General features: G+C 43.6%; 1 long non-coding RNA gene across 3 annotated transcripts in view; it reads left to right on the top strand.

Annotated features, from left to right (window-relative positions):
- Positions 1-7717: 7717 nt before the first annotated feature.
- LOC115839015 (uncharacterized) overlaps positions 7718-14284 on the top strand; it is a 28193-nt gene continuing 21626 nt past the window's right edge. For 2 of the 3 annotated variants that reach the window (XR_011377541.1, XR_009564348.2), the window contains exon 1: positions 7719-10165. This is a non-coding gene — a long non-coding RNA (uncharacterized lncRNA). Of the gene's footprint in view, positions 10166-14284 lie in introns of all 3 variants that reach the window. The other variant, XR_009564349.2, reaches the window with a different exon arrangement.

Genomic DNA, 14284 nt, shown 5'->3' with positions numbered 1-14284 from the left:
TGTTTGTCATATATCGCCTTTATTATGTTGAGGTAAGTTCCCTCTATGCCTACTTTCTGGAGAGTTTTTAAGCATAAATGGGTGTAGAATTTTGTCAAAAGCTTTTTCTGCATCTATTGAGATGATCATATGGTTTTTCTCTTTCAATTTGTTAATGTGGTGTATCACATTGATTGATTTGCATATATTGAAGAATCCTTGCATTCCTGGGATAAACTCCACTTGATTATGGTGTATGATCCTTTTAATGTACTGTTGGATTCTGTTTGCTAGTATTTTGTTGAGGATTTTTGCATCTGTATTCATCAGTGATTTTGGCATGTAGTTTTCTTTCTTTGTGACATGTTTGTCTGGTTTTGGTATCATGGTGATGGTGGCCTTGTAGAATGAGTTTGGGAGTGTTCCTCCCTCTGCTATATTTTGGAAGAGTTTGAGAAGAATAGGTGTTAGCTCTTCTCTAAATGTTTGATAGAATTCGCCTGTGAACCCATCTGATGCTGGGCTTTTGTTTGTTGGAAGATTTTTAATCACAGTTTCGATTTCAGTGGTTGTGATTGGTCTGTGTATATTTTCTGTTTGTTCCTGGTTCAGTCTCGGAAGGTTGTGCTTTTCTTCGAATTTGTCCATTTCTTCCAGCGTGTCCATTTTATCGGCATAGAGTTGCTTGTAGTAATCTTTCATGATCCTTTGTATTTCTGTGGTGTCAGTTGTTACTTCTCCTTTTTCATTTCTAATTCTGTTGATTTGAGTCTCCTCCCTTTTTTTGTTGATGAGTCTGGCTAATGGTTTATCAATTTTGTTTATCTTCTGAAATAACCAGCTTTTAGTTTTATTGATCTTTGCTGTCGTTTCCTTCATTTCTTTTTCATTTATTTCTGATCTGATCTTTATGATTTCTTTCCTTCCGTTAACTTTGGGAACCCCTTCATCTTACCCCTCCATGAGCAAATTGAGACCCCAGGAGAATATAGCGACTTGCTCAAGGAAATGCAGCTATGCTCTTTTCTCATCAGTATCATCTTTGTAGCATTTTCCTCCCAAAAGCAAACTCAAATTCTCTAAGATTCATCCCACTTAAATGGTAAAATTCTTTTATCTGTATTAAAACTCTTACAGTTTTTATAGACTAATTTTTCTGAGAAGTCAGGACACCTTATAGTCCTTTTCTCTCATTTCACAACATATTAAGTCAGGGACATGGGCTCCTGGGGACAGTTAATACTCAGAAGGTGTGGTATGACTTGTTCAAGATAAAAAGGAATTGAGAACACGAGCTGGAAGTGACTTAGAAACCAAATCTGTATTTAATAGAAGTGACTTTTCGGAGGACACCCAGCAAAGAAAAGGCTTTAGATGTGGGAAATCACTATTAAAATCACACTATATGTAGGTTATCAGGGAGGAGGACCTATTTGACTCTGTGAAACTTAGACCCAGTTTATTTTCTTACCCTAATCCTTCTGCTTCCACGTCTAATCAAGGCTAAACCATGCCACATATATCTTTGCTTTTAAATGATTTCCTCACTGTTTGTACTTAATACTTCTATTTTCTATCTTGTGTTACATAAACCAACCAAACCAACAAACAAATCGATAAATGAAAGGCCAATATCTAATTCTCATCTGTTTTGCTATGATGTATGTACTTTCTTCTGTCTTCAGTTGAATAGGAAACAGGGTCTCCATAAACCATCTGGTCTTTCGCTGGACTTGGCCAGGCAGACAGAATGCAGGGTCACTTCTCAGAGACAGAGCATTTGTTCTTTCGTACTTTCTTGACTGTTCCTTGATGAACTATGTTTGTTAAATCTTTCTGTTTTATTCCATATCTTTGTATTTGACCCTAAAAGCCAGTATTCTGCTTTGTTTTATGTTTCCTGTTAACAATTTCCCCTTGGTCTGAATGGAGAGTGCCACAGAATTAAAAACAATATGGGGATTGGGACAAAACATCAGTTGTAGGAACTGGAAGATTTATAATCTTAGGTAGAAAGTAATAGGAAAACCTTGCTGCAGAAAAAACAAACAAACAAACCCCAAAATAATCCCAGAAAAGTCATACAGTGATTTGAGATTTGTGAAACTGTAGCAATGTGAGTGGACATTACACTTGAAGAGAAGGTTACTGACCAGAGGATATGAGTGATGGATAACCTTCATTTTTAACTTCAGTTCTAGTTTCCTCCGGCATACATGTCAGAGTAGTAATACGCTCGTGGTGGTTTGTGTTGAGGGAGCAGTTTTGGCTTCTCTCTACTTTATTCTTATATGAAAAGGTCATTTCCTACCACTAGAGATGAGAATATGTCGATGGTGTTCTCTCTTTTATTTTCAGCAGTGTATCTGTGATCTTTCCAAATGATTCATGTAGATAAAACATTAACATTATGGGGCGGGGGAATGTTCTTTCTTTCCTTTTTTTAAAGAGTTTTAAGTAGCAGTGGCTCCCAATTCTATAGTGTGACTTTGGGTGGATAATTGCTATAGACTACTGTAGACCTTTGTTTTCTTCCCCCTGTAGGAGATTGACTTTAACCGTTCTCCTCTGCCAAACCTTTGATCCGTGCATGACATTTCAACCCCACCACTTCCTGTGTTCTATTCTGCCAAAGAAAATTGCATTTTCTATTTCTGGATAAAGCATGGTTGTTTGTGTCAGTCAATTTAACACAATACAACAGTTCTTATCTGTGCAGAGGAAGCACTAATAAGATTCCAGCAGGAGATGTGTCCTGAGCCCATGACCAAGCCTCCCATTGGACCCGGAAGACGGAAGCCACAGTAATCCATTACCGACAAGGCTACTTAGTGGTGATGTAGCACCTTTTTGTCTTGGAGACCTCCAGGTAGTAAGAAGTCCCATTTCCTGCCCTATACACTCATCCCACAAATGATACATGGGTGTGAAAGAAATCGGTTGTGTGGCAGAGTGGAAAGGGCAGGTATTTTGGAGAGTCTCACCTTGCTTTTTTGATCCCTGCTCTGCCATTTACCAGCTCTGAACCCTTAGTCATGTTACATACCTTTTCTGAGCCTCTGGTTCCTCATGGAAAATGAGGATAAAGATACAGTTTCTCACTTGCAGAGTTAGTAGGAAAATGAAATGAGGTAATGAACACAAGACTCTTAGCACAGGGCACACTCCACTGCAGGTGCTCTAGAAGTAGCTATTGTCATGAAAGTGCTCCTATTGGTAAGAATATATTGCATTTTGATGAAGTAAGCAGTTCTTACTGTGAGATGTCTTTTGGTTAAAATGGAGGTATGGACCTCCCACCTTTTTTTCCATTGAGTAGATCAGCTGTGGGAAAAGTTTGATTTTTCAAAGAAATCAAAGAAATATTTGATTTCCCTGCTACTTATACCTTAATTCATTAAATCGTTTAATGAAGGCCTACTGGATGCTGTGCACTGTTCTGGATGCCTGAATCTAGAAGAAACAACAACAAAGCAAAGAGGCGATGTGATGGAGAGGAAAGAACATGGGTTCCGGCATGGGCGAATGTAGCGTCCCATTCTGGCTCTGCTATTTACTAGTATTCTGTGATTTGGGCATGTTATTTAACATCTCTGAGACTAGTTTGTGGATTTCTAAAATGTGGACAATAGTACATGCCTCACAAGGCTGTGATAACAGATAAAAGGCAGTTGTAATCTGGGATGATATTCAAAATATTTACTAACCAGTATGGGAAGGGCATTGACTAATCAGAAAGAACCAGCTTGGGGCTTCCCTGGTGGCGCAGTGGTTGAGACTCCGCCTGCTGATGCAGGGGACACGGGTTTGTGCCCCGGTCCGGGAAGATCCCACATGCCGCGGAGCGGCTGGGCCCGTGAGCCATGGCCGCTGAGCCTGTGCATCCGGAGCCTGTGCTCCGCAATGGGAGAGGCCACAACGGTGAGAGGCCCGTGTACCGCAAAAGAGAAAAAAAAAAAAGAAAGAAAGAACCAGCTGTAGAAAACCAGTAAACTAGTAGGTATCAGTGTATCAGTAGAATACAAGCCCTTCTAGACACCCTGCTAGAAGCCCAGTGCCTAGCATTTAGTAGGGAAGAGCCCAGGTTTTAGTTTGGGGGTTGTACTGTTTATATTTTTAATTTTCTATATATTATGATATTTTGACATCTTAAAAACCCTTCTGGCTGGAGAGAGACCGGCCCTTCAGGGACTAGCCAATTCTTAGAGATAGCAAAGGGCTCAGCCGGGAACATGCCTTTGATAAAGCAGGCTAACCAGTCCAGAGCCATACCTCCTCCATCTGACCTGGACACCCAGGATGCAATATTCTCCTACCCTAATCATCCCAGAGCTCCCTACCAGACAGCTAGGGACTGCCGTATAGCTTAAAGCCTGAAGATACTGTTCAAAGTAGCCAATCCTAAAATGTTTTCCCTGCCTTGCCTTTCTTGAGGAAACCCCCAGTTAAGACTCTGTTCTAGACTTTTCCTTCCTCCTGTCTTCTGCCTCCTGACTGACACCCAGTGCTCCCGCCTGAGACCCTGTGCAGCACATGGTGCCTCCTGTTTCTGGGTCTTGTAAGTATAATCACCTTAGTTTTCCTGAGCCTCTCCTGACTGACCATCACATAAAGAACAAAGAACAGGAGTGGATGTATAAACGATTGCCACACAGTCTGAAACGTGCTATAATGAAAGTGCATAAACGGGCAAAGTGAGCACAGTGTAGGGAGCCACTAACCTAACTGGGGGAGTCCAGAAATGATAAAGAAAAGAAAAGCTGAGCATTGAAGGATGAGGAGGAGGGTGTGTCAGGACTGAGATAACCGTGCAGAGAGAAAAGCGTGCCCCACAGCATGAAAGTACACACACATACGACGTGTTTCAGGAGGAATAGGGCATGGTGGGCTGGGAGGGGGTTCGAGGCTGGGCAAAGGATAAAACTGGAGATGTAGGTAGGGGCTTGATCTTGAAGGACCTTTGAAGCGACTTTGTTGCAGCGTGAGAAGCCATTGCAGAGAGGGAGATGGAGGATGGAGGAAGACCAGTGAGGGAGGTGGCTGTGTCAGTCGGCGGTGAGACACGAGGCACTGAACTGTGGAGGGCATCCCATAGGCAAGCAGGGCACAGACACCTGAGATGGAGTCTAGTCATGGACTAGATGGAACCAAGTCAGTGATTGGATATAGTGGGGAGGGAAGGAAGCAGCTGAAGACAACTCCTGGGTCTAGCTTACGTGACAGCTGCACGTTGGCATTCCAGAAGAGAGAACAGTGTTGGGGTAAAGCGCTTCTCTCCTGTTTGTGTAACTGCATCATTCCCCTGCCTACCAGGTCAAGGGACGCTTTTTTTTTTTTTTTTTCATCTCACAGCTGTAAATATTTCATGCCAGTGGCCATGTTTCTGTTTTATTTTGGGAATAGCACTTCAACTGGTTTCTCAGTTTAAATGACTCAGGGACTGAAGGGCCATTTTTGTCTTCGGGGGTATGTTTGGTGGCGAAGATGGTAGACAGTTGGGTGTGGGTGAGGACAGGTAGCGCCTGAGGTCTTGCAGCTTAGAAGTAACATCTAGTCATTTGAGGATTACACTGCCAAAGGTGTGTGGGTGTATCTTTGAAGAAACAAAACAAAACAAAAAGCATGACCAGCAATCTGATCTATGCTAGGTGTCTATGAAAACCATTCTTTTATTTATTGCCTTACCTCTTGGAACTGCCTTACTGGCCTCAGAAATGACCCCTTTGTTAAAGTAAACTTCCCCATTGCTCTCAGGGGGTGGTTGGTCAACTTGTCAGTTGATGGGGTTTGAGGGGAGGAGTTTGGGGTCACTGTCCTGTTACACCGATTCATTTAAAAATTGGCCTTTTGAAAAAAAAAAAAAAAAAATTGGCCTTTTGTTTCCTCTCTTCCCCATCCTTGGTGGCAGCCAGTAATCGTGCCTTCCCAGGGCTGAGGAGTGTGCAGAAAGCCCCTGGTTTGTGTGATCCGACAGGATCATTTCTGAACAGAGAGGCTGCACACAGGCCAGGCCCTGCTCTCCCCTTCCTGCTCTGAATGCTGAAACGATCTCAGTGAGAAGATGGATTTATAAGAGGGTTCCTTTCTTATCATAATGGGAGCCTATCCAACTTTTTGATTCTAAAGAGGTTTGCAGTGGTATCTGGGGAATGTTCTTGACGGCACAATTTTCAGTTGTTTGAAGTTTCCATTTTTTAAAAAGCCTACTAAGAGCCAGGCTTCTTATGGCTGTATGTCATTCACTCCTCCTGCGGTGACTCCTGTGAGCTACATTTATTGAACTCTCCCGTGCGTCAGGCCTGCGCTAAGCACTTCACGTAGGTCGTCGGAATTCACCTTCACAGTAGCTCTGTGAGGTAGGACTGGGATCACCTCCAATCCTCCGAGGAGGAGCCTGGAGTGTAGAGAGGTAAAGAGACTTTGTTCAGGGTCACTTGGCTCTCAGAGGTCGGCTCAGGAGTCCAACCCAGATACTCTTAACTGCAGAGTTTGCACCCTTAGCCTTGCCGGGTAGATAATACACATGTTATCAGTTCTAAAAAAGATGAACCTGAGACTTAGAAAGGCTTAGAATCCAGAACCCAGGTCTCTCTGACTTTATGTTGTTGTCCCAGGATACCAGTTGTCTCTGCTTATACCCTGTGAACAAAGCAAAGCTTTATATGAACTGTTTTATCACGAACTGGCCCTGAATCCTGGGATCTTCAGAGGGAGCTGATGAAAGTGGTATTGGTTTATGATGTGGTGATGCTTCTGGTCTTACATCTGATTGCACCATTCTTTCTCATCCTTGCTGATAGAAAGGACATAAAGTGAGAATATTCGCATCACAAATTATTAAGTATTAAATCTCAAAGTCAGTTTGGGCCACATTACTGATCGCTGCATATCAAGGACTGTGTCATTAAGGCCAATATATGGGAAGATTGCTACCTCTTTCTTTGGAGTTTACAACCTTCAGAGAAACACCGGACAGCTATTTATTTTTGTATTTATGCAAATTACATATACATACAGAGTGTTAAAACATAAAAACAACATATGGGTTAAAAGAATTTCTGTAAGTGCTCCAGGCACCTCCAGATACAGAAATAGCATGGCTGCTAATAACATGGGCTCCTCAGCAAACAGAGATCGCAGCCTCAGCCACTCTCACAATCTGTGAGATGAGGGGCTCTTTTAGGGAAGGGTACCGTTCTATATTTACACGCTAGCTTTCCAGCTTCATTCATGCTGACAGATTGCCATTTTTAAAGAAGGTTGATCTGGTGGATGAGGGGAGACACTGGAGGTGACAGAACAGGACAGAGCAAACCTCGCTTGGAGGAACCAGCCTGTCCTTTGGAGGTGGAACTAGCCTAAAACACTGATCTATATCGTAAAGAAAATTTGACACACTTAGCGGAACTAGAGGCTCAAGCTTTCTAATCAGAAATGTTTAGAGGACTGCGTACAACCAGCTCCTAATGAGCCTAATCATCTCTCTTGCTCATCAGGCAGAACAGATTAAAAAAAATTAAAGAAAACCAAAGAGGGAAGATAAGAAGGAAGAATGAACTGAGGGCTATGAGAGTCCATCTGGTGCCAGCGTTGTGGTTTCATACCATATTGGTAACAGCCAGGGTACACAGGCCTCTCACTGTTGTGGCCTCTCCCGTTGTGGAGCACAGGCTCCAGACGTGCAGGTCCAGCGGCCATGGCTCACGGGCCCAGCCGCTCTGCGGCATGTGGGATCCTCCCGGACCGGGGTACGAACCTGTGTCCTCTGCATCGGCAGGTGGACTCTCAACCACTGCGCCACCAGGGAAGCCCGAGAGACTATTCTTAATTTCTTGTCATAGATGAGGAAACTGAGGTTTTAGGGTTTAAGGGATTTGCCCAGGATCATGCAGCTAGGAAGTGGTACTTAGAATCTGTATACAGCTCTTTATGACACAAGGAGAAGCGAGTTCTTTTCCTACCGTAAGTGGAAAGCTTTCCTGAGAGGCCACAGCACTGCCAAATGGCCTTTGCAGTCTCTGGGTACATCTTGCATTGATACTTGGCAGAAACCGTGGAAACCAAAGGTGAGCAGTGTGGCCAGAGCCCGGCTGGGGTCTCTAGTTCTCCCTCCTTGTGGGCTGCTGGGCAAGAAGGACACACATCAGGCTTCATTTGTTCTTTGCACCACAATGCAGCCCCAGTGCCTATAGTGCAGAAGGCAGTTAATTTTCCCAATATTCTCTAATTTTTGGCATGGACTGAATGCAGCCAGAGAGACTAAGCCAGGATTGTATCAAGGACTTCTGCCTGTGTCTGTGCGGAGGGATGTGCAGTTGCCATAGCAGCAATCAATCTGCTAAATAACTGGTAGCATAAACTGATTCAAAGGCAAAAAGACTGATTTGGGTCAGGGAATCACACTCTATAAAAAACAGCGTCTCTGTGACTTCTGAGGGTATTTTCGCCTTTATGGTTGGCCCTGGAAATGCACACTGAGTGAATGCTCAGAGGCAACAGGGGTGTGTGTGCCTCAAGAGATGAGCACTGTGCTGCTTCTGGGTAGTTAGAATAGGGAATTCCGTGGAACGTGCTGTAAAATTGCTCTTCTGCTGCATGGCAATTCCCAGAGGCTTAGGACCAGTAACTAGCAAAAAGATCATGGTATCCAGTTACTGAGTTCTCCCCATGTCCTGGGATGCTTCTCAGTGCGTTTCAGGCATTTGGTCAACAGTCTTGCAAAGTGGGCTTTATCACCACCCATCCACACTTGTGGACACCGTTGTTAATATGCCCAGACTTGGGGAACCAGCCAGGGGCGGTGGATTCAGGATTCAATCTGAGATGTGCTTGATGCAGCTGCTAGGCCCTCTCCACCCTGCCACACAGCTTCTCTTCCTTGGACTTTTCTCAAAAGTAAAGGACATTTCTTCTTGGCCACTCACATAGCAAGATTGCAGTGTTCTGATTATGCTTTGTATATTGTGAAATGTTTGCTAATTATTTTTTTTCTTTTTTTTTGGTGATACGTGGGCCTCTCACCGCTGTGGCCTCTTCTGTTGCGGAGCACAGGCTCCGGACGCGCAGGCTCAGTGGCCATGGCTCACGGGCCCAGCCGCCCCACGGCATGTGGGATCTTCCCGGACCGGGGCACGAACCCGTGTCCCCTGCATCGGTAGGCGGACTCTCAACCACTGTGCCACCAGGGAAGCCCTACTAATTATTTTTAATCCCACATGAAAACTAAGTCTTAGGGCAAGAGGACTTGGTATTCCCAGAGCTAGCGCTGCCCAGTTTGGGTGATTCAGGTTGTCATACTGAAGGGAAAAAAAGAGGCTATTTTTTCTTTTACTCTGGTTTTTAGAACAGTACCAGGTATCCTCCTATCTCCATTTTGGTGTAGCCTAGCTCCTGGGTAAACCTGGGCTAGGAGAAAGCATTTCTGAACCATAGTAAGAGGTGGCATGTTATAAAGCAGAAAGCAGTGGCTTGATGTCTGTGTTGAGTTACGGGCTCTTCCACTTTCTAGCTGTGTGATCTTGGGCATTGTACTTCTATTCTTTCAGCCTAGTCTCCACTCTGTAAAAAGGGGATGATAGTGATGGTGATACCACCTAACTCTCAGTTTCCTAGAAAGCTCTTTGGAGTGAGACAGAGGTAAAAATTGCCACACAACCTTTAGGAGTAAAGATGCCTGCGGATTCCTTTGCATCAAGGAGTCTATTCCCTCATCCATGAATCCCAATTTTTAATTTTTGTTCTTTTGCTTAGTGGCTCTGAATTCAATGTTTGTAGCATGAATAAAGTCTAGGAAAGCACTTCAGAGAGTGCCTGTCACATGGTTATGGTTTAATAAATATTAGTTTCTTATTTAAACAAAGCTTAAAAATTATTCGATCATCCTTCACCTTTAGATCTAGTTTGTAGGTGCTAGTTAGACTTGGTACTCCAGAGGAATTTGAGCCCTGGGAGCCCAGAGGAAGGAGATTAAGCCTTGCCTTTGTGTTTTCTGTTCCCTGTTTCTGACTCCGTGACTGAAAGTCCAGAGGTGAGCCGAGCACTGTGAACTGAATTCCCGTCTGGAAGTCTCACCTTTCCAGGGTCCGCTGCCACAGAGCTGGCTCAGGAAACTCTGGAAATGAACTTTATGCGGTGTGCAATTTGACTCTGCCGTGCCAGCTGGAATACACCTTTAGGAGCTGAGTAGGTGAGTTCATTTGGGGGATCCTACTGTTTTTCAGCCTCTCAGCTGAACAATCATTTCTGGTAAAAATATAGTCTTTGAGCCAGCTCTTTTCACATGGACTGTCAGTGGTTTATAAACATCATACAGGCAGGGCTGGGCTGCATTTTGAGCTTGTGACCTGGAGGTGAAAGTTCTGCCCATTCCTTCTAATCATTCTTCTTCATGAGGTGGTAGTTTTGCACTGACTTACAGCCCCTCTGGTTTTCTGTGCAGGGCCCTACTGCAATCTGTGGCTTCAGAATAAGTGCTCAGTGTTTTTCCTGTGTGTGGACATTGATTTGTTTTTTTTTTTTTTAAACCTGGAATACAAATGAAACCTGTGCCCACTATCTGAATATATCTAATTAGAAGACTTGCACAGATCTACCAATTGACTTTCATAGATTGAACCCAAGTCTGCCACTGCGTTGGAGGGGAAATGAGATTTCCTTGCCTCCCAAGTTATCTTCAGCATTTTGTCTGAATGCAGACACATTTCCCAAATTCAAGATACAACGGTAGGTAGGGAAGAGTTGCTGAGAGCCCAGGGGCAGGATGCAATCATCACACAGGTAAATTATCTGTGCTGTGAGAAAATGGAGCAGTAAATGAACCGTGAGTCTCCTGCACTGGGAGGTCATGTATGTTCCGGTGCCACACCAACCTGCTTCTCTGATTATGGTTAGAATCGAGGCTGCCATTCATGCCTTCCCTTTTTTTTTTTGTTCCTTTTCTCTTTATATTCTACTGAGCTTTGTTTTACTTCAGCTTCTCTGTATTCTACCAATTAAGCCCCAAATTGGCAGCTAAGACAAAATACAAATGAAAGGAAGGGGGCGGTGAGAAAATGGACAAAGGCAAATGAGAATAAAGATGAAAATTACTCCTATCTTCCCACGCCGTTCCCCTCCTGGTGGCTGCGTTGAGCAAAGGAGAGACTGAGTGTCGCATGGCAAGGAACCAGTAACTTACCAGGGTTGAACCCCTGGGCCTTCTTGACTAAAACTGTGCAGGGGGCAACGTCCATTGTTTGAGCACGTTTTCTCCCCATCTCCCCTTCGCTGCTCCAGAGCACACCTGGACTCCCCCACGTGTAACAGTATTGAGCAACATTGATCAAGGCTTACTGTATCCCAGCTTAAGAAGCACGTTTCCTAGGGAGACCAGGTTTCAGACTTCACTTGAAAGGATGATTATGGATTTTGGAGGCAGATAAAAGGGGAAGGGCAGGCCTTAAGACGGGAGATTATGCATAAAGGCGTACGGCTGGAGGTTGTTCTGGATACCCGTGTGAGGCAGGATGGTTCTAACAGAGGATAGATGGCGGGCGGTTGAAGCTGAAGTTAGGGAGGTAGGCAGGAATGACGCCATGGAGAGTGAGGTGCCAATATTAGGGGTCTGGGACTTTATTCTGTAGACACTGATACATGAAGGACATTATCAGTGTCTAGTGAAACCATTTAGGACATCTGTAGCTCATCCACTCATGGCCTATAAAATCATAGTCTACTCAGGAGGACCCTGTTTCCTTTCTCCCCCTGGTGGGTATCACTTAAGGTTGGTCCACTGCTGTAAAAACACACCAAAGCTCAGTCACTTCGTGCATTTGCTCCCTCACATTTAGTCTAACGTGGGTCAGAGCAGATGTGTGTGCAGGGTTGGGATGACTGTGCTCATCGCAGTGATTCCTGGTCCCAGACTCCTGTAGGAATGCCATTCACATTGATTATTGGCCAGAACCCAGTTTCAGTTCTGCACTTGATCAGTTGCAGGGCGGGGGCTGGGAATGGGAGGAGGGAAGGTGGTGCCAGGAAAAAAGGAAGTGAGGTTTGGTGAACACCTAGCTACAGTGTACATGCATATGTCTATAGTTAACAAAGACTTTCACTTTTTAAGGGGGTCATCACCCAACCACAAGTTGGGTTTTCTGGTTTGGGGACATCCCATTGTCACAACTCTTTATTCCTTTATGAAATTCAACTAATTCAGTTTGGGTATATCGTCTGGCTTATTCACCTAGATTTTCTATTTCGGCTCCTTATAAAGAATTTGTTTTTTCATCTTTGTCCCTTCCCTACTTGGTAAAGCTCTTACAGAGTAAAAGTGTTTCTACCTTCTACTTTCACTCTATTGTAGAAGTTATGATTGTGAAGCAACCTTCAAATTGCAAATGCGAGATTGAATAGTCTATCGAAATAGTTTTCTCTATTAATTTAGTGGAATCTTAAATAGAAGGTAAATCAGAAGCCTGTGAAAGGCTGAAAAACAGGAAGACAGTGTGTTCAGATCACATTTATAATAGAAGAAACTGCAAAAATTATTTCAGTTTGATTGTATTTATCTTTAAAAACATGTGACTTTATTGGGCCTTTTATCCTAATCTGCATGTGTAACATTTGCTGTTTTCACCCTGTGCCCAACAAACTGATCAGTCTGTCAAGTAAGTCATAGATTTCGTTTTGTTCTGTCACCTCCACACGTTTATTTAATTCTATGCAATCAGGAATGTGTTATGGAGAACATAATTAGCACTGCCAATGGACCAGCAGTGAGAGTGGTGCATCTCTGTGGGGGGGGGGGGAGAGATGCTGCTGGGTGAGGAAATAGATTTTAGTTTCAAATTACACAGGGACAGTTGTAAACCCAAAGGTTAGGAGTTGTTAAAATACAAAATATATTTGATAATATCATTTGACAGTAGGGTTTTCTGGTTTCTCTTTTTATCCCTTCCATCCTCCTTCTCCCCTCTTCCCTGGCAGCCCATCAGTTTGGGAGAGTCACAGTGAGAGATGAGGCACTAGGCAGCCCCTTTGCCACAGGATAACTTTCCCTAAAGAAAAGCAGGTTGCTAACTCCTGTTCATCCTTCAGGTCTCAACTCAAGTGACACTGCCTCAGAGAAGGCTTCCCTGACCAGTGAGGCTGGGTGTGGAGCTCCTGCAGCCCACTTTCTAAGCATCCGTGTTCCCCATCCAATACGGAACATGCTTCATTGTCTCATAGCAGTCTCATTTTTTTTGATATTTTTAAAATTAATTTTTATTGGAGTATAGTTGATTTACAATGTTGTATTAGTTTCTGCTGTACAGCAAAGTGAATCAGTTATACCTATACATATATCCACTCTTTTTTAGATTCTGTCCTCATATAGGTCATTACAGAGTATTGAGTAGAGTTCCCTGTGCTATGAAGAAGGTTCTTTTTTTAAAAATTTTTTTTTAAAATTTACATTGGAGTATAGTTGATTAACAATGTTGTGTTAGTCTCAAGTGTACAGCAGAGTAATTCAGTTATACATATACATGTATCTATTCATTTTCAAATTCTTGTCCCATTTAGGTTATTACAGGACATTGAACAGAATTCCTTACTGTATAGCACAGGGAACTCTGCTCATAGTACTCTTAAAGTTGTCTTCCCGCGAATGATCCATTGTCATCCTTGTACCTAGCACAGTTCTTGGCACATGGTTGACACTCAACATAGGTTTGAATGAATGAGTGAACGAATGAATGAATGTGTAGTGTAAACAGAAGAGACTTTACAAACAGGCACACCTGGGGTTCTCCTTTGACTCTGCTGGTTCTTAGCTTCAGGTTGGTGGGTAATTTATTTAATCTTTACATGACCCAGTCACCAGAGCTGCAAAATAAAGATGGTAGGTCCTAATTGCATGGTGGTTGTGAGGATTAAGTGAGACAATGGACATGCAGCCCCTGTGAGCATTTCTATCACAGGCATGCAAATTAAGTATCAGTTCTGTAGTCTGTGGAGGGTTTGGAGCAGGAAAGTGACAGCATGAAAGTGGTGCTTTTTGAAAGATGGATCTGGTGGCCTGGTGCAGAAGAGCCAAGCGGGGGGGTGAAGAAACTGCTGCAGTGTTCTTAGTGTGAGGAGAGGAGGCCTGAACTTGTTTATAGTTACAGTCTGAGATGCCATCTCTGGGTGGGGCAGGTCACTTTGTTGAGCTATTTAAGTGGCACATGAACGTGACAGCCACTCAGTGAGCCACCTTACTGAGCTGTTGGCCATTTTGCCAACAGGTGCTGGCTTGAGTTAGTCAGGCTCATAACCAAATGGGGAACAGGGATTCATTTAGACC

Source organism: Globicephala melas, chromosome 6, assembly GCF_963455315.2.
Source record: "Globicephala melas chromosome 6, mGloMel1.2, whole genome shotgun sequence".
Classification (NCBI taxonomy): domain Eukaryota; kingdom Metazoa; phylum Chordata; class Mammalia; order Artiodactyla; family Delphinidae; genus Globicephala; species Globicephala melas.
Note: the sequence above shows the minus strand (reverse complement) of the source record. Positions and strands in the feature narration are given on the sequence as shown.